This window comes from Leucoraja erinacea, chromosome 4 (assembly GCF_028641065.1).
Source record: "Leucoraja erinacea ecotype New England chromosome 4, Leri_hhj_1, whole genome shotgun sequence".
NCBI lineage: Eukaryota > Metazoa > Chordata > Chondrichthyes > Rajiformes > Rajidae > Leucoraja > Leucoraja erinaceus.
This window is the reverse complement of record NC_073380.1, coordinates 59701771-59714440: the sequence shown is the minus strand read 5'-3', so window position 1 is coordinate 59714440 and position 12670 is coordinate 59701771. Positions and strand designations below refer to the sequence as shown.

General features: G+C 43.6%; 1 protein-coding gene across 2 annotated transcripts in view; it reads left to right on the top strand.

Moving 5' to 3' along the window:
- The window catches only part of LOC129696467 (guanine nucleotide-binding protein G(s) subunit alpha-like), a 219322-nt gene that overhangs the window by 147125 nt on the left and 59527 nt on the right, over window positions 1-12670 (top strand). The window lies entirely within an intron of this gene.

The window sequence follows — 12670 nt, the reverse complement described above, 5'->3', positions numbered from 1 at the left end:
ATCACAGCGGGCAGTGGAGCTTACTCCTGTGTCAGCGCGAACAAGGGATCAATTGAGGTTACTCGCACTGACACACGGAGTAAGCTCCACCGCCCGCTGTCCTGTTATCCATCGCCCGCTGACCCGCTCTTGAGTGGATGATCCCCGACCCCCTCCTTCTCAACGCTCCTGCCCTCCCCGCAACTTTACCCCTGGACAGACTATCCACACGCTGTGAAAGAAACTCTCCCACCCACCCCCAGCAGCGCTGTCTTTTACAGCCGCTTCACACTTTACAGCCGCTTCCCATCAGCTGCTAGCAATGATGGATGGACTTGGCTATCCCTCAGTACAGCAACATCGTTCTTGATGTTGGTGTACTGAGGGATAACAAAGTCTATCTTTCTTGGCTCACAACCTAACCTTCGGCCTCCAAGATTCAGGTACATTTTCTAGCAATGTTACAAAATTTTGAGATTTTAAAAATCAAGTCTGTAATTTATTACCATCAGATAAAGCATAAAAAGAAGTTTAATTTGACACCTAATTCACTTTCATATCTTCAGTATTAAAAAAAGTTATGGCCATTTTCATACTCGGAAATTAGCATCTTGTTCCCTATTGCTTTTCCATTGACTTAACACAAAAGCTGTGATCGAGGACAGTCAAAAGCCCATAACTTTCTTAAAAATTAAGAGAATTGAATGAAATTTTCAGTTATTATAGATTGAAGCATTCTGAAACAAATATAAAACATCTTACTTGGATGACCTGAAATTAAAGCATATAATTAGTTAATTACCTAATTGTAGCTAATTACAAAATTGACCATTGTGACGGAAATAGTAATAAACACCCAGACTGCCTTGAAAATTCAAAAATGTGATATTCTCAAGATCAGAACTTGAATATTATTGTATTATATGCTGTAAGTCCGTAACAGATATGTAAATAAATTACAATTTCTAGCAATATACCAAGTCTTTATGGAGAAGATCAATTGCTAGCTGGTACATTGGCATACCATAACCAGTAACATCATCATACTCCTCAGATTGTAACCAATAAACAACTCTGTACACCTTGTTTTTCCTCAACTTTTCAATTTTGGCATTGTAAACTACAAGTTTTTGCTCTTCAAACCACGCATGACATGCCTTTCTGCCCACTACTTTCCCATTAAGAATGTCCTGTAGATTCAATTTCTTAAGAAAAAGATAATTTTTAAAAATAGCCTAAGTATCCAAATAACAAACTAATCCCATTCACACAAGAATTCACAATATAACATGATTTTTAAATCTCACTGTCATGAATTTATATGCCAGACGGAAGGAATTTAATGTTTAATTCCCATAAATTAATCTAGAAACATCCACTCAAGATAATCAAAATTATGTTTTGCACAATACATTTGGCTAAAACTGTTGTGTATATTTAGTATAAAAATATTAACTATGGATAGACAATAACACAAAATATAGATGATTTAGAAGCTCTTATGACATGATTGTCCAACAAAAATGAGCATTTAAATCATCTTGCGAGTGGGTGTTTCTGGAATGTGATCATTTGGAACGTTGCCGCTGCAGTGAGTTTTAACCGCATATCTTCCAATTCCCACTTTGAATTAAAATACAACTTTCGACTTTAAAATTTCGCAGCAGGATCGCTATATAAATGCAAATATATGGTATTTTATCTGAGCAATCCACCCCCCCCCCCTTACCACTACACAAGAAGCGTAACCTGAAGCGTTTGCATTTTTAGAAGTTCAATACGGACGAGGAATGTAAATTATTAGCTATGAATCGATTAATAGCGAGCTACGAGGTTAGATTGAAACACCTGTCAGGGGCTAAGAAACAATCCTGAGTTGACGGCGTATTGTTTTAAGTGAGCATTTTGCAGCGACCTCACCTTATATTCTGGTAAAATATTCTTTCTGAGTTGGATGATCAGCCATGATCATATCGAATGGTGGTGCAGGCTCGAAGGGCCGAATGGCACCTATTTTCTATGGCGTTTCTATCCCAGAACTTTTTCCTATTCCCTTAATGGCTATTAGGCTATGAAACGATTAATACGCGAGGTACGAGGTTAGAGTGAAACACCGTTCAGGGGCTAAGAAAAACAATCCTGAGTTGACGGCGTATTGTTTTAAGTGAGCATTTTGCAGCGACCTCACCTTATATTCTGGTAAAATATTCTTTCTGAGTTGGATGATCAGCCATGATCATATCGAATGGCGGTGCAGGCTCGAAGGGCCGAATGGCATATTTTCTATGTTTCTATGTTTCTTTCCACGGAAATCTCCTATTTCACTTTGAAATTATATTCATTTATTATCGTTTGTAACCACCTTAATGTTCGTGCATTTAGTGCCAGGTATGTTTGAAAAAATTTATTGTAATGTACTGTATCTTAAAAAAAACCTACATATACCAGGTGTGAAAATTACACTGAATCGAACGATGATTGAAAATGCATGGGAATCGACTAATCGCGATCCTGCTGCAAAATTTTTAAGTCGAAAGTTGTATTTTATTTCAAAGTGGGAATTTGAAGATAGGGGCAGAGATGCAACACAGAGATTTTAAGATCTTGGGTGAACTCGCACAATGGGACAGGGCTTGAGGCAGCATCTATAGAGCGAAGGAAATAGCCGGGTCTGAAGAAGGGTTTCGACCCGAAACATTGCATATTTCCTTCGCTCCATAGATGCAGCCTCAGCCGCTAAGTTTCTCCAACATTTTTGTCTACTGAGGAATATGGATCGATGCATTGATGGCACATTGTATAACTACTTGTTAACTACTGTCTGTTAATAAGTGCTACAGTAGTAGTTAGCACATCGTTTGTGTCTGATGGCCGTGTAGCACTTGTTATCCATGTAAGTTTTGTAAAAAAATCCGTATGGCAAATGTTTTTTTTAAACTTTATTTAACAAAGCAAATTTGTATTTCCATATGAAATACGGAAAATTAACGCGGGGCCCCCCTTGGGCGCAGGTCCCAATTTGGAAAAATCGGTCCAATCGGCTTAAGGCCGGCCCTGAGAGGGTGGTGAATCTGTGGAATTCATTGCCACAGGCGGCTGTGGAGGCCGTTAATGGATATTTTTAAGGTGGAGTTTGAAAGATTCTTGATTAGTAAGAGTGTCACGGGTTATGGGGAGAAGCCCTCCAGAATGAGGTTGAGAGGGAAAGATGGATCAGCCATAATTGAATGGCGGAGTAGACTTGCTGGGCAGAATGGCTTAATTCTGCTCCTATAAGTTATGAACATGAACCTTCGCTAAAGTGGATTGATGCAGCTCTACTACATTCAAAAAAGAAGTCTCCTTATCTTAAACTGCACAGTGAGGCTGAAGTGTTTGAAGGTTTTACAAAATGTTACAATGACCTCAACTCCGTGAAAGGACAGCAATGTTTCTGAAGTGCGAGCCAAAGTTGATGTGTACTTTGTTGGCATTCCGGTAGCTCTGTGAGGTAGCAGAGTGGTGAAGAATTAGAGGGTCTCAACTGCATTGCTCTGCATTGGGCTGTGGAATCAGTGTCCAGCTATGACTGTGTTTGTTTGGTCAGCACTGTGGTGCAACGGTGCAGTTGGTAGAGCTGCTGCCTCACAGCGCCAAAGACCCACGCTCAATCCTCACCTCTCTGTGTGGAGTTTGCATGTTCTCCGTGTGATCGTGTGGATTTCCTTCAGGTGCTCTGGTTTCCTCTCGCGTCCAAAAGCGTGCAAGCACATAGATTAACTGGCTATTGTAAATTACCCCTAGCGTGTAGATAAGTAGAGTCTGGGGGGATTGGTAAGAATATGGAGAGTATAAAAGGAGGGTTTAATGTAGGATCAGTGTAAATGACAAATAAAGGATCTAAGTCTAAGTCTAAATCAGTGGTAGATGGTCAGAATGAAGTGGATGGGCTGTGGGGCCTGTTTGTGGTCTTCATAGTCATACAGCACGGAAACAGGCCCTCTGTCACAACTTGCCCTTGTTCACCAAGGTGCCCCATCTGCACTAGTCCCACCTGCCCGTATTTAGTCCATACTGCTCAAAATCTTTCCTTTCCATGTACTTGTCCAAATGTCTTTTACATGTTTAGTTTAGCTTTAGTTTAGAGATAGTTTAGCATGGAAACAGGCCCTTCGAACTGTTTCGAACTGTTCACACTAGTTCTATGTTATCCCCATTTCTCATCCATTCCCTACTCATTCGGGTCAATTTACAGAGAGTGAATAACTTACTAACCCATGCGTCTTTGGGATATTGGAGGAAACCGGAGATCCACGCAGTCACAGGGAGAATGTGCGAACTACACACAGACCGCACCCGAGGTCAGGATCGAACTGGAGTCACTGGGGCTGTGAGGCAGTGGCTCTACCAGTATTTATAGGACCAAACATTGTGTAGTTCTCTCTCGCTCTGACTCTGCTGTCACTGGTGAGCTGCCATTGTATTACTGTTTGTACATATATATATTTTACTGCTCATTATTCTATGTTCGCTCTTCTGGGTGAGATGCTAACTGCATTTTGTTGTCTCTGTACTGTACACTGCACAATGACAATAAAGATTGAATCTGAATCTGATTGTATTGAGCATCTGCAGTGAAAATGTGTTTATTCTGTCACTTAAGCAGAGAATAAGAGTGCCCATGCTATTACCCAAGTGGTAAAATCCTAATTGAGTCTGATAACTATTTCCACGGCAAACTGGTATTCCCATTTATTACTTGGCAATGTTTCATTGATTTAAATATATATATATATTTCTGTTTATGTTCTTCATAGTGTCATATATATATGCATCGCAATGCAAATGATATTGTCGAGCTGGATTAATTACACCTTCAGAAATATGTTTTGACTGTTTACAAAACAGGATTTTAAAATAGCTCTGCTGTATTTGTGACTGTAGTCTTGTTTTGCATTACGTTCTGGTCCAATGGTACTATATTGTAACATATACCTAGGTGCAGTGAAATTATTTTTTTGCATACAGGTCAGTAAAATTCTGACTATACATAGGCATGATCATGCAAGAGTGTAAGAATAGTAGATTACACTGAGACAGTACACCAGAGTCAGTGTTTCCAGCATCATTTTGTATGATTTTACTCCAAAGTTGTTGAAAATGTAGAATCTTATCTTGACCATATCACCCCTTCCTTGTCTTGCTGGCAGCAGTGTGTCAGTGGCAGAGGTCAGTCAGCCTGGCCAGGCAATGCCGTCATTGTCCTTCACTGCTCCGTGCCACTGCAGGCTACGTCCCATCCATGAGCATGGCCCCTTGAAGTGCCGCCCTCTAATCGAGTCCCAGGCCGCTGCAAGGCCTCCAGCGGCCCACTCCACCAACGCCCCGATCCTGACACATCGACCCAGGAACACACCACCCCTTGCCTCACACGGCTACCATTCGACCTCCGTGTCCCAGGTTGCCGCCCGCAGCTGACCTCAGAGCACCCAGAGCGCCACCACATGTGCGGGAGGTGCATCCGCTGCCCACTCACTGGCTCCATTGTTCTACTGCGTCAATGGCTGCCACCGCCATCTTGAATCAACAAGTCAGTTTGTTGTCATTAGCTGGTGTGGCGTGGCGCGGGTACAATGAAAAATCGTGCTTGTAATCTAGTAGAAGATTTGCATCGTGGCACTTGCTGTTGGCCTCCCAGAATGTGCATCGATTGTGGTGTGCAAACTGTACTGAGTGAGACAGACAGATTGGGGAGAAGTCTTAAGTGTGTAGATACTTCATCAAATATCTATTGGATCATGTTAGCTGCACGAATGATTAGGCATTAAGCCACAAGAGGCCTCCGTCTGGTTTAATTTTGACTGGGACACATCTATGGGTTTGCACCAAGATAAATACTTCACAAATCTTTAAAACATTTTTGTTTTGTTACAAGAGAAAAGGTCTACGTCTGTGTGTAGGGCCCGGGAGATTAATTGGTAAATGAGAACAGTATTGTGAGGAAAACTCACTGGGAGTAAAGAACATGACATTGAGTCATTGAGCCTTAGCAGAAAAACAGGCCCTTCGGCCCATACAGACCAAGGCCCCTCATTTAAGCTAGTCCCATTTGCCCGCATTTTGCGCAAATGGGAGAAGCAGAAATGCAGAAATTACAAAATGACAATACCTTGAATGCAGCAAGAACAGAAAGTGTGAAATGCTGTCTGAAATTGGTGAGTTAGATATTAGATGAGTGAGATGAAGATAACTTGGACTTTCCAGGGTAACAGTATGAAGACTGTGAAGTTCATTCTCAATTAATCATGTCAGTCATCTCCTGAACAAGAGTAGGGTCAGGCTTCTTAGGCACCCTTGGCATCTCACCCACATCAAGTCAAGTCAAGTTTATTTGTCACATACACATACGAGATGTGCAGTGAAATGAAAAGTGGCAATGCTCGCAGACTTTGTGCAAAAAGACAAACAAACAAGCAACCAAACAAACATCGCAAATGCATTTTGAAAAACTATAGCACATGTGTTCTGGGAACTTCTTTGCTCTTTGGCAGATGAAGGCCTGAGCAGACACATGTTGCACAGCGGGTAAAACGATTCCACATTACGTCACTATGATTTTATACCCAGTTCTTTGGCTACTATGTTTTATACAGTGGTTTGGCCTCTGGTATTTGGAAGTCCAAGGGCACCATTTGGTGCATATTTTGTTCATAAATAAGACCTCGATTTGGAACATTTCTGTTTAGACTTTAGAGATACAGCTCGGAAACAGGTACTTCGGGCCAAGTAGCCGGTGCCAGCCAGTGATCTCTCCGTATACTAGCACTATCCTACACACCAGAGCCAATTTGACAACTTAGCAAATCCTATTAAGCTACAAACCTGTATGTCTTTAGAGTATGGGAGGAAACCAGAGCACCCAGAGAAAACCCACGTGGGTCACAGGGAAGACGTACAAACTCTGTACTGACGCACGCATAGTCAAGATGGAACCTGGGCCTCTGGCACTGTAAGGCAGCAATTCTGCCGCTGGGCCAGTTACTTTTGATCGGTTGAGTTTGTTTTCCCTAGAGAGAAGGAGGCTGAGTGATGCGCAAAGTTACGAAGGGGATAAACAGACAGCACCATTTTTTTCCTCTTGATGGGGGTATCTAAAACAAAAAAGCAAAGATATAAGCTGAGAGGTAGGAATTCTAGAGGGGATTTGAGGGGGATTGGGTTCACCAGGGGAAAATTTGGAATATGGAATGTTCTGCCTGAAAAGATAGTGGAGGCAGGTAATCACAACATTTAATGGTTCGATGGTACTTTATTGTCCCAGTTCAGTGAAAATATTACTATACATCAGCACAATCTTAGTTCTTCTTTTGCCCAGAATAGGGGAATCGAGAACCAGAGGACATAGGTACATAGGTTTAAGGTGTGTGGAGGGGGGGGGGAGATTTAATAGGAACCTGAGGGGTGACCTTTTTACCCAAAGGATGGTAGGGGTATGGAACGAGCTGCCCGAGGAGGTAGTTGAGGCAGGTACTATTGCAATGTTTAAGAAACATTTAAAATGGATAGGATGTGGGCCAAACACAGGCAGGTGGGACTAGTGTAGATGGGGCATGTTGGTCTGCATGGCAAGTTGGGCCGAAGCGCCTGTGTCTACGATGTATTACTCTATTAAGTACAAGTATATAGGAAGAGTACACTGTGACTTTACGCAAGTCGTCAGGTTTTGGCACCATTTTTTAAGACCTAACCGAGGACCTAATCAGAAGGTGACAGACCAAATGCAGGTAAATGGCACATAAGATAAGTACAATGGTCAGCATGGATGGGGTTGGCTGAAGGGCCTGTTTCTGCACTGTACAACTCTAACTCTATGACTCTATGACTCAAAGTGCTTTGAGGAAGAATAAGTTTGTGACAGGCGCTATAGAATGCGTATGTGATGAAAACACTTTTCATTGAAAACCCACCAATCTGGCAGGAATTAGTTGATTTGACCAAGCCATTTTTTCAACTGAGATTAATATTGCTAAAATGAACTAGGACTGCTAGAATGTTAGGGGCTTAGATGGTGTGGAATTTGCTAAATGTGTTCAGGAAAGTAGCCTCGGGCAATATACATGAAGATACATTGATATTCTGAATGGGGAGAGAGCTAAGTTCAAACTACTCTTGAAAAATAGAGCAGAACAAGAGACTGAGATGTCAGTGGTGAGGCACTTTGGGACTGGGAACCATAGATGATATATTAGTTTTTAAATAGTTAAGGAAAAGCTCCAATTTTCTCCCACACTCCAAAGACGTACGGGTTTATAGGTTAATTGGTTCCAGTAAATTACAAAATTGTCCCTCATGCCCTTGTCCCACTTAGGAAACCTGAACGGAAACCTTTGGTGACCTTGCGCCCCACTCAAGGTTTCCATGAGTCGCCAGAGGTTTTGGTCACTTGCCTGGAAAGCATCGACCGAAGTGTGGGCTGCTTCTACAGACCAAAGATCCCACAGGATCTTTGCTACCAACCACACACACACACACACACACACACACACACACACACACACACACACACGCGCACACACACACACACACACATCGCGAAGGTGGGGGCCAGGGACAGCGGAGGAGCGCTGTCTGCGCGATGAAGAGGAAGGTAAACGGCTGCCACAGAGCACGGTAAGTCCTTTAGAGAGCGCGGGAGGGAGGGAGAGAAGGGGAAAGAAGGGGAGAGAGATGGGGGGGAGAGAGATGGGGGGGAGAAGGGGAGGAGAAGAACTGGAGACAGTTTTAAGAAGTTTAATAAAGTTAGCGGGCATTTTACCTTCCGGCGGATCTTCTAAGTCAGTCAGCAAATGGCCGGTCAACGAAAGACATTGCCTTCGACTGCCTGTAAGTAAATAGCAACCCCACTCCACTGGGTTCGACCAAATGGCAACCTATTTTTAGTAGAGGCCGGTTTTGTTTTTTTTTAAATAATCGCAGGAACATAGAAGAAGCCTCGACTACGCGGAAACCACATTCCACCATTAGGGAGAGTGACCAAAACCTCCGGGAACCTCACGGAAACCTTGGGTGGGGCGCAAGGTCTCCAGAGGTTTCCGTTCAGGTTTCCTAAGTGGGACAGGGACATTAGTGTGTGTAGGTTAGTGTAGGCATGATGGCCGGTTGGCACAGACTGGGTGGGCTGAAGGGCCTGTTTCCGCACACTGGATCTCTAAAGCCTTAATAAAGATTCTATTAGTGTAGTTGTATTTGGTTGACCTGGTTCAAACATTGCAATTCATATTTGTTAGTTTCGACCAAGTTGGAGAAATATTGTCATGTCACAACTTTGAATTGTAAAATGGGAAAAAAAACCTCCATGACAGATTTCCTGTCACTGATGTTTGTTTAGGCTGTGGGCAGGTCTGAAATGTCAGCTGGTTAACCCAGGGGATTCTAAAGTATCCACTGTAACTTTGTGGTGTGGGAGCGTGGGAAGCAAACGGGCCAAGTAGCTTTTACTTGATTAGTTTAGTTTAGAGATACAGCGCGGAAGCAGGCCCTTCGGTCCACTACAAAGTCCACTCTGACCAGCGATCCCCGCACACTAACACTGTCCTCCACGCACTAGGGTCAATTTACAATTTTACCGAAGTCAATGAACCTACAAACCTGCACGTCTTTGGAGTGTGGGTGGAAACCGGAGCATTCGGGGAAAACCCACGCAGGTCACGGAGGGAACGTACAAACTTCACACAGACAGTACCCGTGTTCAGGATCTCTGGCACTGCCAGGCAGCAACTCTGCCACTGTGCCACCCCAAATGTCGAATAGTTGGGTTAGTAAAGTTTAACAGAGTTAATAAATTAAGGGCTACCAGATGCTGTGCCAAAGATTTTCCCTTTCCCATTAGATCCAGCTGCCTCCTCGCATTCACAGCCTGTGTAAAGTAACCTTCCCTGATGTCTTAGGGGTTTGACCCTGGACTTAGCCAGTGCGGACTGGAAGAACGGCCAACTGTCTGGAAGATTTTGAGAGCCCTTCGTGAAGTATGCCTGCTATTTTATTCCACTACCCAACGATAGGAAATCCACAGCTATGTGTCTGCGCTTGGTCATCAAACTGCACAGTGGAAATATCATCCGAGGTATTGCATGAGTCATCTGTTTAGTTTAATGCAGAGGGAGTTCTGCCTTGTGCCTTAACAATAACTTGAAAGGGAGAGGAGATCATTTTGCCTTTAAAACTATCCAGTTTTACAAAGAGTTTATTTTCCTTTTTTTTTAATAATAGCAGATCTTCATAAGGGAGAAGGGTTTTATAGGCACCGTATCAGGTTTAGCTTGATGGTGCGTCTCAAAGTTTTTAGTGGTGCTGCATAGATGTTGGCATCAGCAGTCTAAAAATATTTTGTCCGAAATATTCTATTTAAACATCATTTTAAAGTGGAAAATGCTTCCACCTCCTTTTAACGTGGTTGGTCGGGTGACCATACAGCTGCAGGTATGACCGTCCAGCTGTGAAGGAAACGTCTGCTTCAGAGATACTTACAGGCCTCAACAATCCCACATACATCCCAGTTACCAGGGGAGGCACAGTGGTTCAGCGGTAGAGTTGCTACCTTGCAGCGCCAGAGTCCCTGGTTCGATCCTGACTACGGGTACTATCTGTACGGAGTTTGTCCGTTCTCCCTGTGACTTCCGTGGGTTTCTCCGGGATGCTCCAGTTTCCTCCCTCACTCTAAAAACATGCAGGTTTGTAGGCTAATTGGCCTGGTATACACTGTAATTGGCCCTAGTGTGTGTTGGATAGTGTTAGTGTGAAGGGCTCGCTGGTTGGCACTGAATCATTGGTCCAAAGGGCCTATATCCGGATTGCATCTCTAAAACTAAAACTAAAACTCAAAAATGGGGAACAATTTGGGGTGAATCCTCATTTGTTCAAGGCCAGTCTGCATCATTCTGAAGCCTGTATATTTCTTTGAGGGGTACTTCATTCATTCCTTCTCCTTCTGGGCATGACACGACATCCCTCACAAAACAGCCGCGCAATCTCAGACTGTTCTTTCCCCACTCACCTTAAAGCTATGTCCTCTGGTTCTCGATTCCCCTACTCTGGGCGAGAGACTTGGTGCGTCTACTCTACCCGATCTATTCTTCTCATGATTTTGTACACTAGAAGATCACCCCTCCTCCTCCTGTACTCCAGGAGACAGAGTCCCAGCCTACTCAACCTCTCCCTGTAGCTCAGGCCGTCGAGTCCTGGCAACGTCTTCGTAAATCTTCTCAGCACCCTTTCCAGATATGAATCTTGAGAACTGAAATACATTTGGTTTGGAGGGAGGGGGGGCGAGAGGGAGGCAAAAATGAGTTTTATCAGACGTGTAACAAGCAATTCCTACATAGAAGTTTAATTTAATTTATTGTCACGTGTACAGAGGTACAGTGAAAAGCTTTTGTTTGCTAACCAGTCAGCGGAAAGACTACACATGATTACAATCGAGCCATCTACATCTAGAGATACAGGATAAAGGGTATAACGTTTCGTGCAAGGTAAATGTCAGTAAAGTCCAATTAAAGATAATTTGAAGGTCTCCAATGTGGTCGATGGGTGATCAGGACTGATCTCTAGTTGGTGAGAAGACAGTTCAGTTGCCTGATAACAGCTGGGAAGAAACTGTCCCTGAACCTGGAGGAGTACGTTTTCACACTTCTTTACCTTTTGCCTGATGGGAGAGGGGTGAAGAGGGAGTGACCGTGTGTGCCTATGGTGGTGGCCTTGCCGAGGCAGCGTAAGGTGGAGATGGAGTAAATGGAAGGGAGGTACTAGGGCTCAAATTTGCAGGGATATGTGTGAAGAGTTCCATGGGCTATGGGTGACACCATTATTCAGAGCAAGTGGACATGTCATTTCAGGGGTCAGTTACGTGTGGGCAACATTCATGTGGGTACAAGGTCAGGTTAGGATAGCAGATTCCCTGCCCTACTGCCACGAGTAGCCAGTAGTGTAGGAATCTTCACGCTGATGCTGCCTTTTCATTTCAGTACGTTTTGCAAGGTTTTGGTTCAGCGGGTCAGGCAGCATCTCTGGATAGGAGGAATGGGTGATGTTTCGGGTCTGAAGCAGGGTCTCCAATAACTTATGAACTTAAGGACTTAGTTTAGTTTTAGTGTGAAGGGCTTACTGGTTGACACTGAATCATTGGTCCAAAGGGCCTGTATCAGGGCCTATATCAGGCCCTTCGGACCAATATAACAGGCCCTTCGCCCATCGATACAAATACAAATACACAAACCAAAGCTCTTAGTGCTGCCAAAGACACAGTTCACAGAAGTTTGTAGCTACAGAGGATAGTGTTGTGTAGTGTTCAAACGCTGGTGGTCATGGGAAGAAGGTATTCTTGAACCTGGTGGTCACAGTTTTCAGACTCTTGTATTTTCTTTCAGATGGTGGAGAGGATGTTTCCACTAGTGGGACAGTCTAGCGCCAGAGGCCATAGCCTCAGAATAAAAGGACATACCTTTAGAAAAGAGATGACGAGGAATCTGTGGAATTTATTGCCACAGACGGTTGTGGAGATCATGTCATTGGACATTTTCAGGCGTAGATGACCAGATTCTTGATTAGTAAGAATGTCGGGGGTTACGGGGAGAAGTGAAGAGAATGTGGTTGAGGGACAGATAGATCAGCCGTGATTGATTTGCGGAGTAGATTCGATGCGCTGGATGGCCGAATT